The sequence below is a fragment of the Ursus maritimus genome, unplaced genomic scaffold (genome assembly GCF_017311325.1).
Source record: "Ursus maritimus isolate PB19 unplaced genomic scaffold, ASM1731132v1 scaffold_16, whole genome shotgun sequence".
NCBI classification, from domain to species: Eukaryota; Metazoa; Chordata; class Mammalia; order Carnivora; family Ursidae; genus Ursus; species Ursus maritimus.
Window position 1 is genome coordinate 45,990,285 of NW_024424008.1, and position 23,340 is coordinate 46,013,624.

Sequence of the window (23,340 nt, forward strand, 5' to 3'; positions counted from 1 at the left end):
AAACTGTTTCTACTCTTAACAGGCGAATCAAAACTCCGAATGCTGATTTGTGGAGTTGGGAATCATCCATGCTGTAATTCGCATTTACAGATTACATGTATATGACATTGGGGGAAAAAAAAAGCAACCCCCAGTTCTGACAGAAACAAATTCTGACTCAAAAATATGGCAGTGGGCATTTTGCTCTTCATTTTCAGGAATTTCATTTGGAATATCACGGTTGTGAAGCGTTGTTTTCGTTCAGCACTGTCGCGTCTGTCCGTCTCGTTCGAGTGCTGTGTGAAACTTTAGAGAGATGGTGTGTGGTTAGAGATTGTTTTCTATGGCTATTTTCTTTTTGGATTGTTTGCTCTAGTATCCCTTGGATTTATCCCATAAATTTAAATTAACTTGAGAATTTTGTAGATGTGTAGATATGTGCACATACATATTTAATAAGTGTACTTTAATATGAAAGATTTAAAGGAACGTTTTTAAATATTTTAATCCTCCACGTGGGGGAAAATTCCTAGGCTTGGACAAGTGCACACTACATTATATTTGATTTGTTCATGAAGGCTGAGGATGTCTCCTTTACTTTCTGCTTATCCCATTTTTCTGTTGTGTTGATTATTTGAAATATTTGAAGCTTCAGGTGAATGGGAGGAATGCTCAAACATAAAACCCATCTAAAAGATATAAAATGCCATCCATTTCTTGCTTTTAATAAACATGTTGTTTGGAGAAGTTTGGAAGTTTAGTGCATGTTACTGATAATACATGTCCTACTAAATGTTTAAATCCTTAGTCTATGGTATTTGAATCGTCTTTGTCCAGGTGCGACTTCCTCTCCTGGTTGTGATTTTGGATGGTCGAATTAAGTCATTTGTGGAAAGATGGGAAGTGAGCAAATTGCCCCAAGGCGTGACCTCATTTGGGGAACACATCTTGAAAATGTATTTAATGCTCTCTGTGCTCGGAGACAATGGGTCAGGGTTTGGGGTGCTCCTAACTGACCTTTGGCTCGGGAGAAATGGGGGCTGCCTCCTCTGATCGTCAGCTAGGCTCAGAGTGAAAAAGAGAAGCGGATGCTATCGATGAGTGCACAGGCTGCCTTACCCCTGATATTATGTCTAAAAATACATCCACAGAGAGGCAGGCATATGCTCGCGCCTTGGTGTGAAGGAGCTCTCGCCTGTGTGTCTTGCTCTACCCATCTAAATTCTGGAGTGAGGAGTTAAATTATTCCGGAAGCCCTGCCAGGTTTTGATTTGCCATTGTCTCTGCTTCTTCGTTGCCTTTGAATGGGACCCTTGATACGGGGCTTTCAGAGACCAGCCGGTGCTGATGGGGTCCGTGACTTGACGATGGCGCCTGCTCGTTCCCGTTGTGTTCTGTCTGAGGCATGCTTTTCTTTCCTTTTTGGGAGGCAGAGAGCCCTGGGCAGAATTGCACTTGGCACATTGCAACGCCGTTGTCACTGCTGTGGCTGTTACTCCCCTCGGCAAGCGCCAAGGAGCAAACAGGACGGTGGGTCACCTCGCCAGCTATTTAGCACTATTTCCCTTCTCCCTCTCAACCTCGTTAGGATCTCTTTCTTTCTTAAGTGACAGGGTTTGTTGGAGGGGTGGGGGTAGGGGTGGGGGTGGGGGGTGTTGCTGAGCCTCCCTCTCTCCCCCCTGCTTTATCTTGCTAGGGACCTGGGCTAGCCTCCTCTCTAACACCTCTCCGCATTGTGCAAGCTTGCTAGACTCACTGCCCGTCCCTGCAACTCCGTGTTCAGGCTCCGTGGTGGTGGTGGTGGGGGATGGGGGGGTGTTCTCTGGGAGGGTGATTTCCAAATTGCTTCGCTTCTGTAGCTACCTGACAGATTAAAAGGGGTAAAGTTATTGCTTGAGCCATTTTGTCTAGGAAGAAAGAAAACAGAAATTGCTCCGTGGAGTGGCAGCCCCCAGAAGAGGGATAAATAGCAGAGGGAAATAAGGTGATACTAGGTTGCAGCTTCTGCCACAGCCCGGCTGTAAATGCATGTCTTCCGGTGAGACTTTCTGTCTTGTTTCCAGAGTTTAGAGGAGGTCGTTAACTCACAGGATGTGTGCCATACCTTGTCTGAAAATAGTTTCGATTCTCGCAAGAAGTGCTGAGGAGAGAAATGCAGCTTTTCATGCCCCAGAAAAGAGGGAAAAATCACAGATCACATCAGATACAGAGTCCACCCTTCCCCTTTGAAATTGTCCATATTCACAAGTGAGGAAGATCAGCTGTTACTTACACCTCTCTCTCTCTGCGTGTGTATTCAAGTTAGCAATATTTTGATGTCCTTGAAAACTGTAAGGCAAAGCATTGTTTTTCAAAAGGCTTTTTTTTTTGAGATTTCTGCAAAATGAGATAAAAGAATTCTTTCTATTGCTTCAGATTGTTAGCACAGAATATATCCAAAGAAAGTTACCACAGACAGATCCAAGGTACGCTGGTACTCACAACACATAAAATTAAAAAAAAAAAAAAAACACCTACACACACACACTCCAGCACAAACCAGCCAATGTTAACATCCAGACGTGAATTTAAATCAAAATAATTTTATCTGTCATGGAGGAGAATTAATCTTCATACATGCTTTTCTGTAGCTGAATACTTTCCCCCTCCTCTTTTTATCACTATTTTATTAGCTTCTTTCATAAAAGCCACTGGAATGGACAAAGAACTCTACTGCATCCTTAATTTAAGTTCTACCTGCAGTTGGTAAAATGGAGCATGGATCGCATATGTCGTAAACTCTGATTTGTCACCAGGTATTTCTTTTTAGTTCAGCTTAACGCATTTCAATGATGCCAAAGAAACATATATACCTAGAGGCACTCCCATCCCTAATTATGCAGGTGGATACGTTAGTAGCCTGTAATAGCACATAGATTTGGAAGTTAAAAAGAACAAAAGGAAAGAAAGGAAAACCAGGGAAAGGTGCCGATATTTGTAGCCAGCAAGTTGCGTGATCCAGGTGCTGGAATATTTGCATGTCTTTCCACCTTTGGTCCTTCAGAGGCGTTGAGGGTCTCAGCTATCGCTGACTAATTGATAGTTGTAGTAACCGCTATAGGCTCCTTGGATTAGAAATGCGTGCAGACGTGGGTCTTGATTCAAACACTAAGGAATGCACACTCTCACTTACTTACAGGCAGAAAGTCTTCATACTAATAGAGGTGTGATGGAGATAGCAGGACATAAAACAGAAGAGAGAGAGTCAGAGAGAGAGAGAGAGAGAGAGAGATGGCTGGCAGCACGTATGCCCCTGCAAATAGTTCTAAAATGCGTTTGCAAAATGCAGAAGCCTTCAGCACCATCCAACAATTCAGACACCCTTTTTATTTCTTCTCTGCGGGACGCCTCCATCCAGACTATTCGCAAAAACACGGAAAAGGTGAGCGCCCTGCCATCTTAGCTCAGAATTCATCTGATTTCCTTTTTTCCCCCCTGCCTTGTATTCCTCAGTCCATTGTCCATGCATCCGATGGCAGCCGCCCTTGCTCTTGAATGCAAGTGTCACAGCAGGAGCAGAAAGAGGGTTGAGGGGAAGGCATTGTCAAAGCCATGGTCCGGCTATTGTTTCTTTGCATTCACTGCTCTGCTTTTTTTTTTTTTTTTCCTGAGGCTTTCCCTTACTAGTGGCCTCTGTGCAGGAGGAGGGAGAAAATTGCAAGAGTTCATGGAGTAGTAGAGTGAAGCCGTTTTTATTGCACGCTGTTTGATAAACAGCTCAGCGATCCAGTCCACGAAATTAGGAGATAAAGCAAGAGTGGAGGGCTTTGGTGGGAGCGCGAGGGGGGTGGTCTGAGAAAATTGTTTGCTCCAGACTAGATGCCAAAGGCAGTTTCTTTGCAAGGACTTCTGTGGTGGTATTTGTTTTCTGCTGCATTTTTGGTTTTAAAAAATCATGAGAAAAGTCTTATTCATCTGTCAAGCTTTCCATTTGTTTATTTTTGTTCAGTTCAACAACTAGATGGAAATTTTAAGCAAGGCCAGATCTGCTGTTTGTGATTTGCTCAAATGTTGGAATCAGTTCAGCCTGAAATCGGTGATTGTCTTTTTCAGATCATTTAAGCTTGCATGTGAAATGTGTGTGGTAACTTTCCAATGTACGTTACAAAAAAAAAAAAAAAAAAAAAGATGCTTTTGACCATCATTGATGTGGCTATCAATCTTAGGAGTATGTTGTTTTGCACGTTAACCAGAGAGCTGTTCTTTTGGGCGACATTAATACAAAAGTGATTATTTGCTTTGAGCAGGGCAACTCCTCTGACAACTCCCAAACTTTTCAAAGGTCACAGAGACACACTCTCAAATAGATTTTTAGGAAAGTATTTCAAATGGCCATTTGACATAAGCATGAAAATGCTAGGAATTTTTTTCCAGCAACTTGAACTTCATGTAATCTATATTTCTTCAGATGAGTTGAAGTGATTAAAGCCAATTCCACGTAGAATCAGAAAGCAGATTAAATCTCAATTCCATATTCAAGCAATTTTGCCAGAAAACAAACTTGCAAATTTTATAAACTTAGTGGTAGCATAGAAAAATCATGTCTATGATTGATTCTCCATAGTTTTCTTCCTTCTGAATATTGTACTGCCTATACTTATGTAGAAAAATTATTTCAAATTTGATCACTTTTTTTTCTCCCTCAAGCCATCTAACTTCTCACATGAGCCCAGGACTCTTCACTCTTATCAGAAGTTGCTAACATTCAGCATTTCCATCTTAAAATGTATTTTAAGCAGAGGAAGAAATTTTTTCTCAAGGCACCATTCCATTTTATAACACATGCTGGTGGATTGATGTTCAATATGAGCTCATAATTTCTTTCTTTTCCAAATAATGATTATCGTCTGTCTGTGAACGTGGGGGAGCATAACTTTGGGGCTCCCTAAGAAAACACCTTAAATGAGAAGTCTGAGGATCCATGTATATTAACAGCTACTTTGGCACCCTGCAAATAAATTCCCCTCCTTTCTGTTCTCACTGCCTTGATTTAGGGGACTTGGGCCCAGCCACCCTGCCTCCTTCTTTTGTGAAGGAACATTTTGAAATGTCTATAGAAAGCAAACTTCTCGAAGAAATGCAGAACAGGGCATGGCTTGAATGCAAGTCTGAATTTAATTGAGGCCCACCCTGGTAGCACACTGTTTAATTTCCAGCACACATCTGCATGATCCGTACAGCAACTGCGGGCCAGGAATTGTGAGCAAGGAAAATTTGTCTGTGATAAAGTTACATATCTTTTGCCAAGGAACAGTCACTTGGGGTTGATTCAAAAGTCAAATTTAAATAAATGTTCCCAAAGCCTTTGTGTATGGGGAAGTTGGTATTGCTAACTTCTTCAGAGCGTTTTGAGCCAAGAGAAATGGAGAACCCCATCTTCTGACCAATCTCCTTGGGCAAAATGTGAAGTGAGGGGCAAATGGCTGAAATGTTACAAGGCCAGCTAGGATTTCCACTTTAAAATGCTGAAGACAAAGAGGTTAATGGAAAGCTCGGGGTCCAAGAAGATGGAAGTGCTGTAAACAAGTTCTTTCTGCACTCCAAACAGTGCGGTTCTCCACGGAGCCCGAAGGAACGCTTAGTCCCACGGGAGAACAGACTTGGAGGGAACCCCATCTTTTAGCCTGTGCCCCCTGCAGATACTTAATTTCTGCTGGATCAACTTAAAAGGAACAACTGCTCTTGTGGCCAAGGTCAATCCCCAGATATTTTAAAGGCACAAGTTCAAGTTCAACCATTAATCCAAATACTTTACACAACTATCTGCAGTTGTTCCAGTAGATATAAAACTTGCAAAATCATACAGAAGACCTAACCTGGACATTTTTGAAAAATGAAAACCCCATCTTTAATAGTTTACATATTGGATGCAATGTGGTTAAAATACTATTTGTGCCTTTTATCTTCCGGACCTTAAAAATAGAAATCTTTAAAAAACAAAGGGAAGAGTAGTATCTTTGGGCATTTTGGAGGAACACCTTATCAAGAATCAAGCAAAAGATCACATATACGTGTGTATATGATAAAAGAGGATGCAGCTCTTCTACTTCTGTTTGCCCAGAGGCCCTCATGCTGATTTAATATGACCATTAAAATGGCAGGGGATGGCCCCAAATGCTAAACCACGTTCAATCCCCTCGTTAACTCCAAACATCTTCATTCAACTGAAAACTTCTTCTTTTTTTTCCCCCCCAAAACATATGGTTCTTTGAGACTCTCCAGTGAAGTTACAGACACACCTCTCAAGGTCATCACCTTTTAAACCCTTTTGGATTTCTTTTCTCTCTTCCTAAATTTGGAGGACAGTTGTGCTATCCTTTTCTGAATGAATAGCACACCTCCTTCTACCTAACTGTATGAGGACTTCGGAGATAAAATTGCTCATTTAACTTCCTTTGTGACATAGGGGTCTAAGTACTCATAAGGAGTGTAAAACATATTAGCAAGATGAGGACTCTTGACCATGCTAATCAGCCAGCCCAACGAACTATTCTTTTGCATTTTGGGAAGCAAATAGAAAGCTCCTAATGGTTATGGATATGATGTTTTATGTTTAGGAGTTGGGTTTAAAAATAAGCAAATGTGGAGAATGAGGATGCCATCTACAAAGGATACTCTGAGCTCTATTTTCTCCGCAGATTTATTTTTTCTGGGGTTGGGGGAGGAGGTAGGTACTATTTCATTTATATAGACTTGGGATTTCCTTGAAAAATAATTATATTATTTTAACAGTTGACATTTTAAGCACAGCATAAGAATCCTAAGAATATTCTAGGAGAAGTTATGTGGTAATCCAGGGTCCCCCCCCCCCATTCATTTAATGTGAAGTTCTATGTAAAAGAAACACAGATGACGTGGGGAAAATCCCTCCTCTACCCACTTCTCTGAGAGTAGATCTGGAAGGATGAGAAAAGGAGATGTAATATTATATATACAAATCCATGCATATGTAATCCATAAAATGCCTGCTTCAGGACTGCTGGCTCGAAAGTTTGTGGGAGGGTATTAAAAGGGATGTCTCAGGTTAGCCATCCTTCAAACAGTTAGCGATGTTGTAAGGCCTCTCTAACATTCTTCAATCCTTTTTACAAGTCCCCATCACGTTGGGCCCTCTGTCCTTTCCTCCTCTCTCCAGCAACTGGCAAGGTAGGACTAAAATAAAGCCTGACAGGAAACTCCAGGGCCATTTGCCTCATGAAACCAGGTCATCCAAGCATCCAAGAACTCATAGAATAAATGTAATTTATTCACATTATTTAACCTCTTAAAGAAAACAGGTTATTGTCCTTGTTGCAAAACTTCTTTTCCCCCAAAATGCTGAAGTCATTTGATCGTCACAATCTAATGTACCTTTATACTCTTGAAAGGAGTGACTTTATTTTTCCCCTGACGTACATAAGGGGATACTGAGGACCAGAGAGAGTTTTGGCTTACCCAACGTTGAGAAACCGATGGTGCTGGATCATGGACCAAAGTGAAGAAACTAAGCTTTCTAGTTCAGCTCCTTGGACCAGCATTCATCACTTTGCACAGTTACTCTTGAGATCTCAGAGCAATTCTGGGCTGGTTAGTAGGATGCAAGACTTAGCCTTCCCTTAAAAACTGGCAATCAAAGAGGAAAGTTGTTCCAATAGGATGCACTTTGCTGGTTTCAGGGACCTATTTCCTGGTAAAAAGAATCAATCTTTCTGCACATTTGAGACATTTAAGATCGTTTTGAACTTCCCTTTCTTTTCATGTAAAGCATTAACAAAGTAGAGCACGCGGACATTTGGATGGGTAATATTAGAAGCGTTGGAACTTCTCAAAATGGTTTCCACTTCCCCTCCCCCCACTACTTGCTAATCTGGGAAATGACCTAAAATGGCAGCTCAGCGTGGTGATCCTCACTGGGGCCCATCCTGATGAAGACTAGTTGTTTTGGATATCTCACATCACTTCATTTTATACCAGTGAAATGTGGTGGTATGGATAATCAGAATCATTTAAGCCCAGACTCATCTTTTTTTCTGGTATCAGATTTCTTAAGACAAATCTGAACCAGGGCCTCAATTCTTGATACTTCATTTCATTCCTCTTGATGGAGCCTTAAATTACGGCTCATCACACAAATGACCTCACCGTAGAAAGACAATCATCTATCCTCGATTGTAGAAATTGGAGTAATCATGACTCTGGGGACTTTTAAATAAAACCATAAAATGTGAATTCAGGTTCACCAATATCCCTATGTCTTTTAATTAACAAGTGCAGGGTCATTATTTTTATTTTTATTTTTTTTAAAGATTTTATTTATTTATTTGACAGAGATAGACACAGTCAGTGAGAGAGGGAACACAAGCAGGGGGAGTGGGAGAGGAAGCAGCAGGCTCATAGCGGAGGAGCCTGATGTGGGGCTCGATCCCATAACGCCGGGATCACGCCCTGAGCCGAAGGCAGACGCTTAACTGCTGTGCCACCCAGGCGCCCCAGGGTCATTATTTTTTTTGCCTCTGAGTAATTTCACACACAAACCTACCTGGAAAGAAACTCTAAAATTTTTTGACCTGTCTGCTATTTTGACGGCAGCCATGCTTTCTGTCCCTCCTCCCAGTCTGTGTGCTATGACCAATGTTGTTGGACTTGTTCTTTTTATTTAACTCAAGTTAATGGGATTTCCCAACTTCTAGAAAAATGGTTTCTTGGGGGTTGCTCGCTAGCTAACAATATTTTGAATGATGGTTTCAGCTAAGTTGTGCCTAAGCTTTCAAAATGGTTACACAGTTTATAAACTTGTAAAAGGGTATTTGTGTGATTTTACTTAAATGTGGAGAAAAAGAGAGACTTTATCATGTTTAGGCCTTTAAAAAACATGGTAATTATTATTACTGTGTGAAGGAAAACATACCACACATTGTTTTTTAATAATAAGGTGTGATTGAATTTATGCCCATAAATATCCTGATATTTTGGTGTATTTTTTAAAAACAAAATTTCAAAAATTTCAAAATTTCAAAACTCTTCAGTTGTGGATAAAGTAACGTTAAAAGTTGTCGTTATCCAGCAGGCCTGTGTACTAACACACCGAGCAGTGATCCAGCTCTCAGCTTTGAATAGAACTTGTCACATAAGTAGGCATTACTTTTAATTTTCCTGAGAATTTTTTTTCTGTGTCCCCTCTATGTTTATTTATTTATTTATTTTGCTTCTGGACGAGGTTAACATGATATATGCCAATCTGGTGAACATATTGGGACAACTGGAGAGGAGCAAAATTGCTGGTATTTGGCTGGGTAAATAAGCCAGAAATTAGAACAGTGACAGATCCTTGTTTTTGGTGACTTGACTTGAAATGCCAGGATAGATACAGAACATCGGCTAGGGTTGGGGTGTAGCCCTGAAAGGCTCAATCCGTCCTTTTCTGGAAACACAACTGAGAAGGGCACTGCAGCCTCTCAACTTATTCTGGAACATTCCATAAGACTATGTCAATTGACAAATATTTGCTGAATGCTTGCTCTCAGTCCAGGGCTGGAGGAGGTGTCAAAAATGTAAGAGTGGTAAAAGATACAGTGAGGATCCCTGCAAAGAAACAACAGTACATTCAGTTTAGTTGTTCTGGAACATTGGCAAGTAGAGCTATTTGTCAGACGCTGTGCCGTATGCTACAGGTAAGAAAGAGAGAAAAATATGGTTCGTACCCCCAGTGAAGTTACAGTCTTAGTTAAGGACGTGGACTCATCAACAGATAGTTTCAGTAAAAAATGGTATATGCAATGTGCTATGGTAAAGCAAGGCATCGCCACTTCTTAGAGCTGGGAAAGGCTGACGAGGGGATGATGTCTAATTTGAATTTTGACCGAAGATTTATTTATTTAGTGGAAACTAAAATTCTGCAATATTGCTTGGTACTAGGGATTCAGAGAAAGATAAGACGGTATCTATCTTTGAGGAGATCACGGTTTAATTTAGTAGACAAACAGGTCAGGAAACTCAGCACACACTCACATGTACACACACACATACAAACACGTAGAGTGCAATAGGGTGTAACTGTAACAGAGTGAAACAATTATGTAGGAGACCAAAAGAAAGACTTGTAGCTTTTTGGAGGAAGTCGAGGGAGGCAGCCTACCCAAACTGGTGGTCAGTAGGTTAGCACTGTGAATAGAATGATGTGAAGGTGCAGAAGAGGGAACGGCTAATTCTGCCTGGAAGAAGAGAGGGATTGGTGAAGACTTCATGGAGGACGTGGCATTGGTTTGAGCACTGAAAGTTAAGTGGGATTTCTTCAGGTAGGGTTAATGAGATGAGAACAAAAGGGAATTCCAAGATGAAACGGTGTGAATCGGAGAAGAGAGGTGTGAGAAGGTATGGTGTGTCTAGGGCAACACGGTCTAGTTGGTTTCTCTGGAATCTACTGGGCTGGAAGAAATTAGAGGAAATCAGGTCAGGAAAGTGGCCTGGAGCCATGGGAAAGCCAGGTTAAAGAATCTGCTGTTTGTTCCTAAAGGGCAGTGAGGAGCTGTGTATTACTGGAAATTTTGAAAAGGAATTTGGTCAATAGAGGGAGAAAGGATTGGAGAGGAGAAAGCTTAAAACGATGGTGCTCAACGGTTATGGGCAATATGTCAGAATAATCTGGGAAGCTTTTGCAAAATACACAGGCTGTTTTTTCCCTCCCTAGTCTTCTGCCTTTTCCCTCACCTCAGTCAAGTTTCTGATCTGATACAGGGTGATGGGAAGGCAAATAAGGATATTTTGAAAAGCTTGCTAGGTGATACTGATACATCCTGCCCTCCGCCATTGTTTTAACCCAGTCAAGAGATGCTCATGGAAGGCTGTGACAAAGGAGAGGAGAGAGATGAGAGAATGATACACATAAATTGGGAATAATAGGATGGATTGGAGGTGAATATGTTGGAGAGGAAACATGATAAATACTTGAGTATCTAGTGTAAGCACCTGAGAAACCATGAACTGGAATGAGCCCCAGGAGAAGAGCAGCGTCTTTGGACAAGATCATAGATTCAACTTGATACTCGTAGAATTTGAGGTCCCTGTGGGCAGTTAGTAACAGAAGAAGCTGGAGTTCAAGAAAGCTAACAGCCATACATACCTGAGTTAACTATGAAGCAATAGAAAATACCATGTAATATTTTAAAAAGGCAATAAAAACCCAGAGACAAGGAAGATTTGTATTGGCTGGAACAGATGGATAAGTCTTCATGGAAAAGTAAAACTTGAGTCGCATCTCAAAGCATTAATAGAAAATTCAACTTCAAGAAATGAGATTAAAAATGGAGATTATTTGCAAAAAAGTATGGGAGGGAGAAAGAAAAATGCTGTTTCGAGAGGGCAGAACAGTGATATAAATGGCTTAATAATAAAACTTAATATACTCTCATTTATTTCTCACTCCTAGCTGGAGTCATTATTATTTGCAATTTATAGATGAACAAATGAGTTCAGAGAAGTTAAACAAATGACCCAAATGGTTCCAAGGGAAACAGTGTGACTTGACTCTGGAGCCTTTAAATCTAGAGTCTTGTTCTGATCCATTAGGTTGTGTGTCCTTGAAGGCAGGGTTCATTTTTACATATTCTTAAATACCTCCTGGCTAGCATGTAGCCTGAAACTCTCAATAACTATTTGCTGAATTAAACTTCTCAATTTTTTTTGTGTACCAGTTTAATTATTTACCATCTATACTTAAGGCTAATCATGGAACGTAACATTGTAGGACCAGAAAGTACCATGATGATTTTCTATTCCAATCAGGTCATGTTATAAGGGAGCAAGTTAAGTCTCAGGAGAGGAAGTAACTTACCTAGAATTTCACATCCGTGTCACATCTCGTATCATAAAATCTCACATCTCCTATCAGCAGCGTGAATCAGGACCTCCATCTCCACTCTTTCTTCAACTAGGGTTTATCTTGCATACCATTGAATCCAAAAGAGTCTTATATGCAAAGCGTGAGGCTGTCCTCCCTCCTCTGAGCTCTACAGAGTTAGATGGAAATGAGACATGTGGATAGGACATAGAAGGTTCTTTGATAGGTAAGATCTTTGGCTATCTTTTTAATCATCCAGTCTGATCATTGTATTTAATGGCTCGAATAAGAGAAGGATGACGCGGGATTCAGACATGGGATTTAGTGAGCAACACATCTGAGAAAACAACAGTAAGTAAGAGGTTAAGGGAAGTAGTAAATGTTTCAATGTGTTGTGATCGGATGCTATGGAGTCACCTTTGTTTTGCTATTTTTTTTTAATGGAAAAACAAAGTCTCACCTGCCCAGAACAGACAAGGAGCAACGCCATCCCCAGGCTGGAGAACTGACAAGGGAGTGGTGCGAGCCATGGCGGGAAGGGTCCACGGCTGGGATTCAGGACCTCTGAGGGCCCTAGCAGGCTGTGCGGTGTGGGGGCTCTCCCAGGTTCCTCATCTGTAAATGAGAGGATTAGATTAGATTTGGCTAGCTTTTGTTTGTCACTCGCCCCTTCTCAACTAACCCCCTGCCCAAAGCTAATAAGCGTCTCCTTCCCAGGGAGGGAGGTGAAGGAATAACTTGAGCCTGCCCTGCACTACCGTGAATGCTAGTTCCTAAGGGCGAGCAGAGTCTCTGGGGCTGCATGAACATTGAGTGGCAGACTCCTTGCTCAACCAGCACCACAAGGGTCCAGATGGCCTCTCTGGGCCTGTCAGCCTGATCTTCTGGGCCCATCCCCATACACCTGTCCTCCTGACTGGACTTTACTCTGGCCTTCTTTGCTTTACTTCAACTTGACATTCTTGCTGATGACCATTTGTTGACCTCACTCTTCATCTGCTTACCCTATCCTGCTCCTCGCATTATATCCCTTTGATTTTTAATGCACCTTTTTAAAAAAATATTAAATTTTTAATTAACATGTCATGAAATTGACTTGTGTGAGTATACAGTTCTATGAATTTTAACACGGCTATAGATTCACGTAATCATGACCAAAAGCAAGATCCAGAACAGTTTCATCAACTCCAAAATATTCTTTCATGCTCTTCCTTTGCAGTCATACCCTGCCCTCACCCTTGGTCCCTGACAATGCTGAGATATTGAAACTCTTCTATAAAGGGAATCATGCAAATGGAACTTTTTGAGAATGGCTCCTTTCTCTCAACATAATGCCTTTGGGGTTCATGGACATTGTTGTATGTAGCCATAATTCACACTTTTTTTTTTTTTTTTTTTTAATGCTGAGTGGTTTTCCATCATATGGATATACCACATTTGGTTTATACATTCACTGGTGGTAGGACATTTGGATCGTTCCCAGTTTGGGGTGATGACAAATGGAGCTACCATAAATATCTATGTCCGAGTGTTTGCATGGGCATAAGTTTTCTCTTCTGTAGGGTAGATCCCCAGGCCGGGGAGTGCTGGGTTGACCCCCTTCATGTGGATTTGCCTCCCACTTAGGAACTCAGTTGGCCCTACCGTGGGACTCCTGACGCTGACTCATACTCGCTGCCTTCCCACTTCCTCAGAGGAGAAGGCCCGTCTGCCAGTGCTTTGCTGGCTCCATGTCCTCGTCCCACCCCACTTTCTGGCTAGGGGCTCCCAGCAGGTGATCAGACTAGAGCCCATTTCCATTAGTCTAAATCTCTCCCGGCTCCGGATTTGCCGGGAATCGGGAATCGGATTATTGCCCTGACGCTGTAGTACCCTCTGCTGGCTGATTGGCCAAGCTGGCTTTCAGCCTGCGCCGAGGGCACAGCGGTAGGTGCAGTGGGAAAAAGACAAGTGAGTCGGGGAGGGAGGTAGTGGTGGCACACTACCATTGTAGTGACAGCCTGACAGGGACACTTCATGTATTTGATGCTACACATATAGATAAATGCTGTAATATTTTTGTGGAACCCTACAATATTGTGCTTGTCTTCTCAATTGTAGGCAAAGATGGGCTGTCTGGAAAGCTGGACTCAGCCTGGAGCCTGCTACCCAGATTGCTAGTTTGTGAAGACTTCCGCATACAAATGACTCAGATGGAAACATTCAGAAATGATCTTGGAGGGCCATCTGGTCCTTGCTGGTTCTAAAAGCTTCATTCAGCCTGGTGGATGGATCCAGTAGAAAAGATAGTGAGGGCCCTTCATTGAGGTTTAAATACGTTCCACGAACCGGGGCAAGAGGCTGACTTTGGAACGAGCCCAGGCAGATGCCCAGGGGCCGACTGATGGCTCCTCCCCCTTCTAGGTCAGTGGAAGTCTGATGAGTGTTTAATTGATGATCATGCATGGAGACTGCGAAACACACACACACACACACACACACACACACACACACACACAGAGTTTGGTGTCATCGGGGAGCATGTGTTACTTTGTTTGGGTGTCTGAAATGGGTGGGAATAAGGCTGACCCAGCAGGTCAGGCAGTGAGGTCTATCAGAGCCCTGGGATCACGCTGATGTGTCCTATTTAATTCGCGAAGACAGTGCTGCCAACCTGGCATTGGGGACAGCGGTGCTGATGCGCTGGCCGTGGGCGCTGGCTGGCCGCTTGCCTTTTGACCTGAGGTATGGCCGCATGTTCTGTGGCCAAGGGACGGGGAGTGTCTCCTCACTGGGAGGCTACCAGGCTTCGATAGGGATGGAGTCCTGTGCTCTCAGCCTTGGCTGCAGGCCCCGACCAAGTCCAGACAGAGACTGGGCATGTAGTGAGAGGGACACCGAGCACCAGGGAGCATGGGTTGGAGACTCATCCGGCCAAGCCTGCGAAGAGGCAGTCCCTGTTGAACCTTTAGTTCCTCTGGGCTCTAGCTTTCTCTTCTGACAGCGGTGTGAGGGGAGGTGGGTGCGCTTCCTTTAGCTTACGCAGACAGAACCACAAGACATCCTACCTTATGACAATGTCATTTATGCTTTGTTGCTTTCTCCCTCCCTAGGATGAGATGTTAGTGCGTGCAGGGGTCGCCCTCATCTCCGTGTACCCCGAGCCTTAGCACAGCACTGAGCCCACAGACACATGAAAAGAGAGCTCATTAAATGCTAAGGAGAGAGGCGTGGTGTTTGAAGGGCCCCCATTTATTTATCCATTCGTCTGTCAACGGACACTTGGATCACACTCACTTGGATCACCCCCATATAGGTGTTGGGACCATGGAGAAATGATTTTCCCTTTGCCTCTAGTAATCTGTCTTTCTTGTATTCCCTCTCAGTAAATTCCAAGACTGTGGTGCTCGAGGAGATCTGCCCTGTGGAAGGCGAACCGGGATCTAGATTATTGGTCAAACAAAGTCAACCGGTAAGTCCTCTGTGAGTTTAATGTTCTGTTTCAAAAATGTACCAAACCACTACAAAGGCCACCTCAGTCCCCATTGCCCCTGCCCGAAGACATGAAGCAAAACCTCTTAACAGTCAAAAGCAAAGGTTAACGATTCCTAGAACTTTTTAGACTGTTCTGATATGTCTGTTCTATCAAGATGGCACTTCAGGTGATGTCTAACTGTGGATGGAGAAATTTAACGTTATTGGTTTTATGAACATCTGGTGAGTCTTACGGTCTGTGAGAAAGACTTGATAGGGCTCTAGAGTTCACCACCTTTCTTCAGTAAGGCTCTCCCTCTTCTCCCCTCAGGATACGTGCTTTCGCGCAGAATCTTAGCGTTTCTTTGTTAGTCGTTTTATAGGGGCTTCACCTAGCATGGTCCCTTGTAGTGTTTGTGAAACTAGAGATTTCCATCTGCTCCTGCTAAGTTTACTGATGGTGGTGATTTCAGTGCCTGTATCTCTTGTCTCATTTTTAAAAAAATGTTTTTGGTAAATATACATGACATAAAAATTACTATCTTAATCATTTTTTAACAAAGTTATTACAAATATTATTCACTACATTTCCTATGTGGTACTTTTCATCCCTGTGACTTACAATTGGAAGTTTGTACGCCTACCTCTCCTTCCCTGATATCAACCCCCGCCTCCCAATTTCCCTCCTATTTGAAAACTACCAGTTTGTTCTCGGTGCTTATGAATCTGTTTCTTTTTTTTTGTCCGTTCATTTGTTTTGTTTTTTAGATTCCAGATACAAGTGATATCGTGTACTATTTGTCTTCACAGTCAGTTGTGTTGTGAGTGGCTTCTGTCACTTAGCATAATGTCCTCTAGTCCATCCGTATACGAGCATGTATGAGGATTTCTTTCTTTTGTAAGGCTGAGTAATATTCCATTGTATGTAGAGACCACATTTTATTTATCCATTCATCTGTCAACGGACACGTGGATCACTTCTACCTTTTGGCTACTCTGAATAATTCTGCTGTGAACACGGATGTGCAAGAATCTCTTCAAGACCCTGCTTTCAGTTCTTTTAGATATGATCCGACACGTGCAATTGTGGAATCATAGGGTAGTTCTATTTCTAACTATTGGAGGCATCACCATACTATTTTCCACAGTGGCAACACCATTTTTTTTTTACATTCCACCAAAAGGGCACACGGCTTCCTACTTTTCCAGACCTTCTCCAATGCTTATTTTCTGTTTTTTTGGGGGGTAACAACCATCTTAAGGAGTGTACAGTAGTATTTCATTGTAGTTTAAGTTTTGCATTTCCCTGAGGAGCGGTGATATTTTCATGTACTTACTGGCCATTTATATGCTGTCTTTGCCAAAATTCAAGTCCTTTGCCCATTTTTGAATCTAGCTGTTTTTGTTGAGTTGTAGGAGTTTTTCATCTATCCAGGATCCCTCATCAGATAGGTGATTTGCAATATTTCCTTCCATTCAGCGGGTTGCCTTTGTGCTGATCATGTCATTTAATGCACAGAAGTTTCAAATTTTGATGTAGTCTGATTTATCTATTTTTTTTTCTTTTTCTGCTTGGCTTTTGATGTTCCATCCAAGAAATCATTGCCAAATCCAAAGTAATGAAACTTTTCCCTGTATTTTCTCGTAAGTGTTTTATAGCTTTAGACCTTACATTTAGGTCTTTAATTTATCTTTCGTAGAGCCTGTTTTTACCCTTCCTTAGTGGAGTTTCTTTTTTTTTTTTTTAAAGATTTTATTTATTTATTTGACAGAGATAGAGACAGCCAGCGAGAGAGGGAACACAAGCAGGGGGAGTGGGAGAGGAAGAAGCAGGCTCCCAGCGGAGCAGGGAGCCCCATACAGGGCTTGGTCCCAGGACCCTGGGATCATGCCCTGAGCTGAAGGCAGACGCTTAATGACTGAGCTACCCAGGCACCCCAATATTTTATTTATTTATTTGACAGAGAGAGAGGCAGTGAGAGAGGGAACACAAGCAGGGGGAGTGGGAGAGGGAGAAGCAGGCTCATAGCGTAGGAGCCTGATGTGGGGCTCGATCCCATAACGCCAGGATCACGCCCTGAGCCGAAGCCAGACGCTTAACCGCTGTGCCACCCAGGCGCCCCCCTTAGTGGAGTTTCTTGAACACAGAGGCTGTGGCTGTCCATCTGCATATTCTTGGCATTTAGGATATACATGGAACAGAGTAGGTGATCAGTAAATTATAGCTGAAGGAAACAACTTTATCAGACATGATGAGACTAAGCCAAAGAATGTATTTATAGTGCTTTGCCTTCTTCATAATAATTATAACCCACTGCCTTGGGGACCCGTAAAGAAATCTATAAATTAAAAAAGTAATACTTCCTACAAGGGCTTTTTGGCATTTTATTTATTTACTTTTTCCTTGAGGATATTTAATGGAATATTTGAATATTTGTCATCCTGGTTGTGTTCTTATCACACTTGACCTTGAGTGCCTTTCTCATGAGGTCTGTGCACAGTTAGCTCTAGACTGATGAAACTATGCAAAGAGATTGTTTCTCTCGTCCATGTGGGTCCCCCAAACCCTGGGTCAGTCAGTGGAGGAGGTGGGCACTGAGTCGACAGCTGACCAAGTTAGCTTCATGACCTGGGGCAAGTTTTCCACATCTCTGAGCCTCCTTCAGTTCCTTCATTTCTAAAACGAGAGAGCACGTATGAGAGTCCTAGTTCTAAAATTATCCGTTTAGGTACTGGTGGTAGGACATTTCAAATAGAAATAGAAATTTAACTACCTTTAGGAAGAAACCAAGACAAGATGGACCTCAGTTTGGCTTACAGAGAACTTTCCTACCCCAGAGATGATCTGAGAGTCAGGGGGAGAGAAGGCTGTACCCACTGTCTGCAGTGACGTTCCTGCTTGCATAGCATGTGCTGGCAGGGAGGGTGGTGAATTGAGAAAAAAGTCCTATTATTGTTGTCATTGCGTCAAGGACATCAACCCATTTCAGACATTCCAGAGCCAGTTGTCTTGTACTTGGGTATGTGTGCGGCACAACCAGTTTAAAAGATAAGAGGGCTCTTGGTTACACTGTTAGTTAAAGCTGTGAAGACCAATCCCCACCCACCCCCCAAGTCCCATACATCCCATGTGTTTCCTGGTGAGTTTCAGCCACATTTGAGAGACAGTTACTGCTCCGGCCTGCCTGGTGGACTCCTCCACAGGGTAGCCCATGTGTACTAGCGTCTGATGCTGAGGTCTCCCCTCTGCCACAGCCATTCTTGAACCTTTCTGAGACTGGGCACTGGGCCATCTTTATGGTGCCCATCAAACAGCAAGGCCTAGCAAGGGCGTCAGGGAAGTCTGGATTCTGATCTCTCTTTCCATCGAGGTGAGGTTTGGGCAAGTGAATGACTGTCCTTGGGAAAGGGTTTCAACAAGTGTGAAATAGTAGGGATTTTATCTACTGTTTTATATAGAGAATTGGGTTGTCGAAAGAGGGAAGAGTGGAAGGAACTAACTTTGTTGAGCACCTTTTATATGCAAGGTACTCTGCCAGCTGCTCATACAGTTCTGTTTAATGCTCATGTTAGGGTGGGAAGATCAATGCTCAGAGAGGTTAAGTGACTTGTTTAGAGTCACACAGCTTGTACACAGCAGAATCAGGATTCTAATGCCTATCTGCTGGATCTAAAGCCAGTGTTTTTACTCCCACATCATTGGGCCTTGGCGTGGAATTAAATGGATGTATTCTACACTGATGAGAACGCCCTTTTCCCTCCTTCCGCTGCTCATGTTGCTAATTTGCTTTCCTTAGGGCTCCTGAGAAGGAGGCTCTCAACCTCTGAGCCTTCTGGCTTGTACCTTTGCTGAAGAGCAGACAACACCTATTTTTCCCAGAAGCCATATTTTCTAGAGAAAGAAGAAACTTTCGGTCAAATTGTCAAATGCGGGGACGGGGGTGGGGTGGGGTGGATGCGGTATAAAAATTGCCCCAAAGACAAAGAGCCAAGTACAAGTGGGGCTTCATTTTTCTGTGATTCCAACTTGCGGTCGTTTCTTTTGCTCTCTTTTCTTTTTTCTAAACATATTGTTCAAAAACCCCATTCTCACCGGGGGCCCTGGTGAGTGTTATGGTGCCCAGACTCCTGCTCTGGGGCCCTGGATTCACAAAGACCAAGTTGACGTCCATTCTGCGTCTGGCTTATTTGACGCCAGAGGAGCACCGAGGTCTCCCGAGAGAGCCAGGAGAGATTTGCCTCCTGCAGAGGTTTGGATAAGCCCCAGCTAATCTCCATGGCTTCTTAAGGGCACACCTGCTTGTCTGCCAGCCAGCAGCCTCCTCGCTCATTTCCCGTGGGACGGCCGGGGTCAGAGGGCCTCCAGAAAGCCTTTTATCCCCCAACACCCCGCCAGGCCCCCCTCAGCAGCACCTGGGTCCACACATAAGATTTTCTTTGAGGGGAGGTCTAGACGTTGTCCTTCCCAGAATGGGGGCCGGTGCCCTTTCCCTTCTTTTCGAGGCAGCTTGCTTGTTCCTTCCTTCTAAATAAGCATTTAATTCAAGCTTTATCATGCATGGCTCAAACTTTATCCCACTGGGGCTAAACTGATCTGAATTAGTTTGTGGGCTGCTGGGCCTTGAACACATAGTAGGTGCTCAGTAAATAAAGATCATGCCTGCTGATGAGCTGCTTGGGACGCCATGCAAGATCCACTGTCACTTTCCATCGGTCTCATCGCTGGGATGTGAGAGTAACACAGATAATATAACGTGTCAGAGAATTCAAGTCATTTCTGGTCAGCCATGGGAGTTAGGGAATCTCTCCTCCCTCCTTGCCCAAATCACATTGTCCTTCTTAATTATCCTCTAGGAGTAGCTAGTAGTGAAGTTGATTTGTAGTCTATGAGCATTCTGCTTAAGATGGGCGGTCAGGGACTGTCGTTTGACATAGGAACCTCCCAGGTGTTGCCTTCTTTCTTTTTCTCTTTCCTTCCTTCCTTCCTCCGCCCACCCTCCTTCCCTCCCTCTTCCTCCCCCCTCTCTGTCTCTCTCTCTCTTTATTTTTTGTACATCAAATGGAAGCATGATCTTTTTTTTTTTTTAAGATTTTATTTATTTATTCGACAGAGATAGAGACAACCAGCGAGAGAGGGAACACAAGCAGGGGGAGTGGGAGAGGAAGAAGCAGGCTCATAGCGGAGGAGCCTGATGTGGGGCTCGATCCCATAACGCCGGGATCACGCCGAGCCGAAGGCAGATGCTTAACTGCTGTGCCACCCAGGCGCCCCGAAGCATGATCATTTTTGAAGAGAGTACTGTGAATGGCAAGCTGTATGGGTATGGCTGAAAAGAATCTAATTTAAAAAAGCTGTGATCCTCTCTTCCTTTGAACTCACCAATTGTTCTGCAGGTCTGTAATTCCGCTTGTCCCTAATTCCACTAATATTTGTTAAGCCCTTATTCTAAGTCCCTGGGCTGTTTAGAGGGGATGAATCCAGCCGCATGGAAACCAGTTTACCTGGGAAGATAGGCCGTTGGAATTACGTGAGAGAGCCATGTGTGTTGATGGCGGATTTGAGCATTGAAGGAGGCGGGATAAATAAACCTCATTTCCTCTGAGTGTGGACATGATATCACAAACTTCTCCATTCTTCAGTTATTTTCCCCAAACCACGACAGGTGTACAATGTCATCCCCGTATACTAGACGAGGAAGGGAAACTCAAAGGATTGAGTCGTTTGCCACGTTGGTGACAGTGTGAAGACGATAACCCAGGTAATACAACTAGGATTTGGAAATCCTGGTATAATTTGAACCCAGCCCTGGATCTGACTAACCCTTGCATTCTAACCTGTTCCATAGACACAGAAAAGCAGCTATCATGGAGGTGGAGAATGTGTTGGGAGCCACTTTCCATGGTTAATACTGTAAAGTGATTAAAACAATTTTATTTGAGTTTTTTTTTTTTTTTTAAAGGGGAACGCATGTAAAGAGAATTTACCAGTAACTGCTCGTCTTCCCTTGCAGTTCGGATTGTATACACAGCAGGGTCTGTGGTGACTTGAAACTACGGGGTTCAGTTATTTTAGCTGGAGCACGCTCCCTCTTCCTCCGCCTGCGGCATCCCCGTTAGGAGGCTTCCTGCTCGCTGAAAATGCTTTGGCATCGTCTCTCGTCTGATATGTACACAAATGGATATTCCACACCTCCCTTTCCCCCAGTGGAGCGCACAAACAGCAAGCAGACAGACACTATCGGAGAGCCTGCAACTCAGGGCCCATAATATTGTGGCAGCAAGTAGAAAATAAAGCAGCCAGTGCTGGGTGCAGGATAATAGCATAATAGGATAAGTGCGAGAGAGTCAGGAGGCGGTAATGGCCCTGGAGATGTAGAAATTCTGGGAAAGTAGGGCGGCAGGAAAGCAGAGACACCATCTGTGGGATCCAGGCAGTTGTGAGAGACTCTGAATGACACAATATGGAGATTCTGTTACACAACACACCAAATAGTAGTAAAGTAATCATCTGGCCTTACGATTGTCAGACACTCTTTGTTTGAAATGCCGTCTTCCTGGCCACCAACACCAGGAAAGCCATAAATAAATGGCAAGGGTACAAATTGCCTCTTCCTCCAGCCAGATTGAAATTGTAGAAAGTGAGAATCCCCAAAATCAATGCTTCCTTTCTTCCCTAGATGGACTCTGCTCTCGACCAGCAGGGGGCACTACCCATGCCCTCACCCTATCTCCTTCAAGGACAATAAACAGGTAGATCAGAAGGGATAGAGAGAGAAACTCCACTTTCCTGGTTGAGTGTGCATTGTGCCGGGTGCAGTGGTTGGCTTTTTGTGTAGATCATCTCATTTGTTCCTCATCGCGCCCCTTTGAGGTTGGTGGCATCGTTCCAGTTTTAAAGATGAAGACACCGAGCCTCAGAGAAGGAAAATGACTTGCTCAACTTTCCCTGGTGGGGAGCCAGGATTCTTATTTGGGTCTGGATGACTCCCAGGTCCCTGCTCTTTCTGCTGCACGCTGTGTTTCCCAGAGGTGGACCCATCCGTGAGCACATTACATCTGCTCATCTGAGATCCTTTCTCAAATAGACATTATCCGTGAAAGTTTCTTTTGACACGAAATGCTTCTCTTTAAGTCTCTGGAAATCTGGAATCAACTAACTGACCAACTAATCAACTTTCAAGTCATTGGAATGATTTTTCTCTAAGTTGGTTTTAGGCAAGAGAGACAGAGGAGAGGCAAACCACTTAGTTAAGGAATTTTGACAAAGCATTAACTTCTTGAGTTTACACCGATCTCGGTACAATTTCTCAGCTCAATATTCTGTACCTTTTACTCTATTGAACTATGACTGCTAAAGTTTACAATGATGACCCAGAGGTGTGGCAAGGATCTAAATCATTAAAGAGGACCAAAGAAGAGCATAGAAGAAAGAGTACTGATTTTGAATGTCATAAGAGTATAGGCATGCAACCCCATGAAGCCACATAGGTCCTGGCCCTGGGCAAACTGATCACTGGAACCTCAGTCCCATCAGCTCGAAGGTAGATGTGCGGTACCTCAAAAGGTGGTTGTGAGAAATCGATAAGCTAGCGTGTGGATAAATCCCCAGCACAGGGAGTTACGCATTGGCCCTGCTGAGTAAATCCTAGTCTCCTCCCTAAGGCAGAAGAGTAATTTTTAACCACAGGTAGAACAAAACAGATATTGGTCATTTTGAATTTCTTCCCTTTTTACCATTAGTGCTGCATCTGTGAAATGGATCAAGAGCTTTGGGGAGCCACAGAGCATTTGCGTCTGCAGAAGGGCCCTGATAGCGTGCTCCCAATGTGGAGTTTAAGTCCTGGCAATGGACTCTGCCACTTACATTAGTTTTGTTTCTGTTGGTGTACATTCTCAAAAACTATGTCATATATTGAACAACAACAATAATAACAAAAATGTAGAGGTGTGAGCAACCCACCGTAGAATTTGCCAGTTTATCCCTTTAATTCAACAACTCAACTTTCTCTGAGCAGACTCAGCCAAGAAGAGCAATTGGCATAATAGTACACTGC

The 23,340-nt window shown here is 43.3% G+C and overlaps 1 pseudogene; it reads left to right on the plus strand.

Annotated features, from left to right (window-relative positions):
- The first annotated feature begins 3,301 nt into the window (after window positions 1-3,301).
- The window catches only part of LOC121102832, a 68,102-nt pseudogene continuing 48,063 nt past the window's right edge, over window positions 3,302-23,340 (plus strand).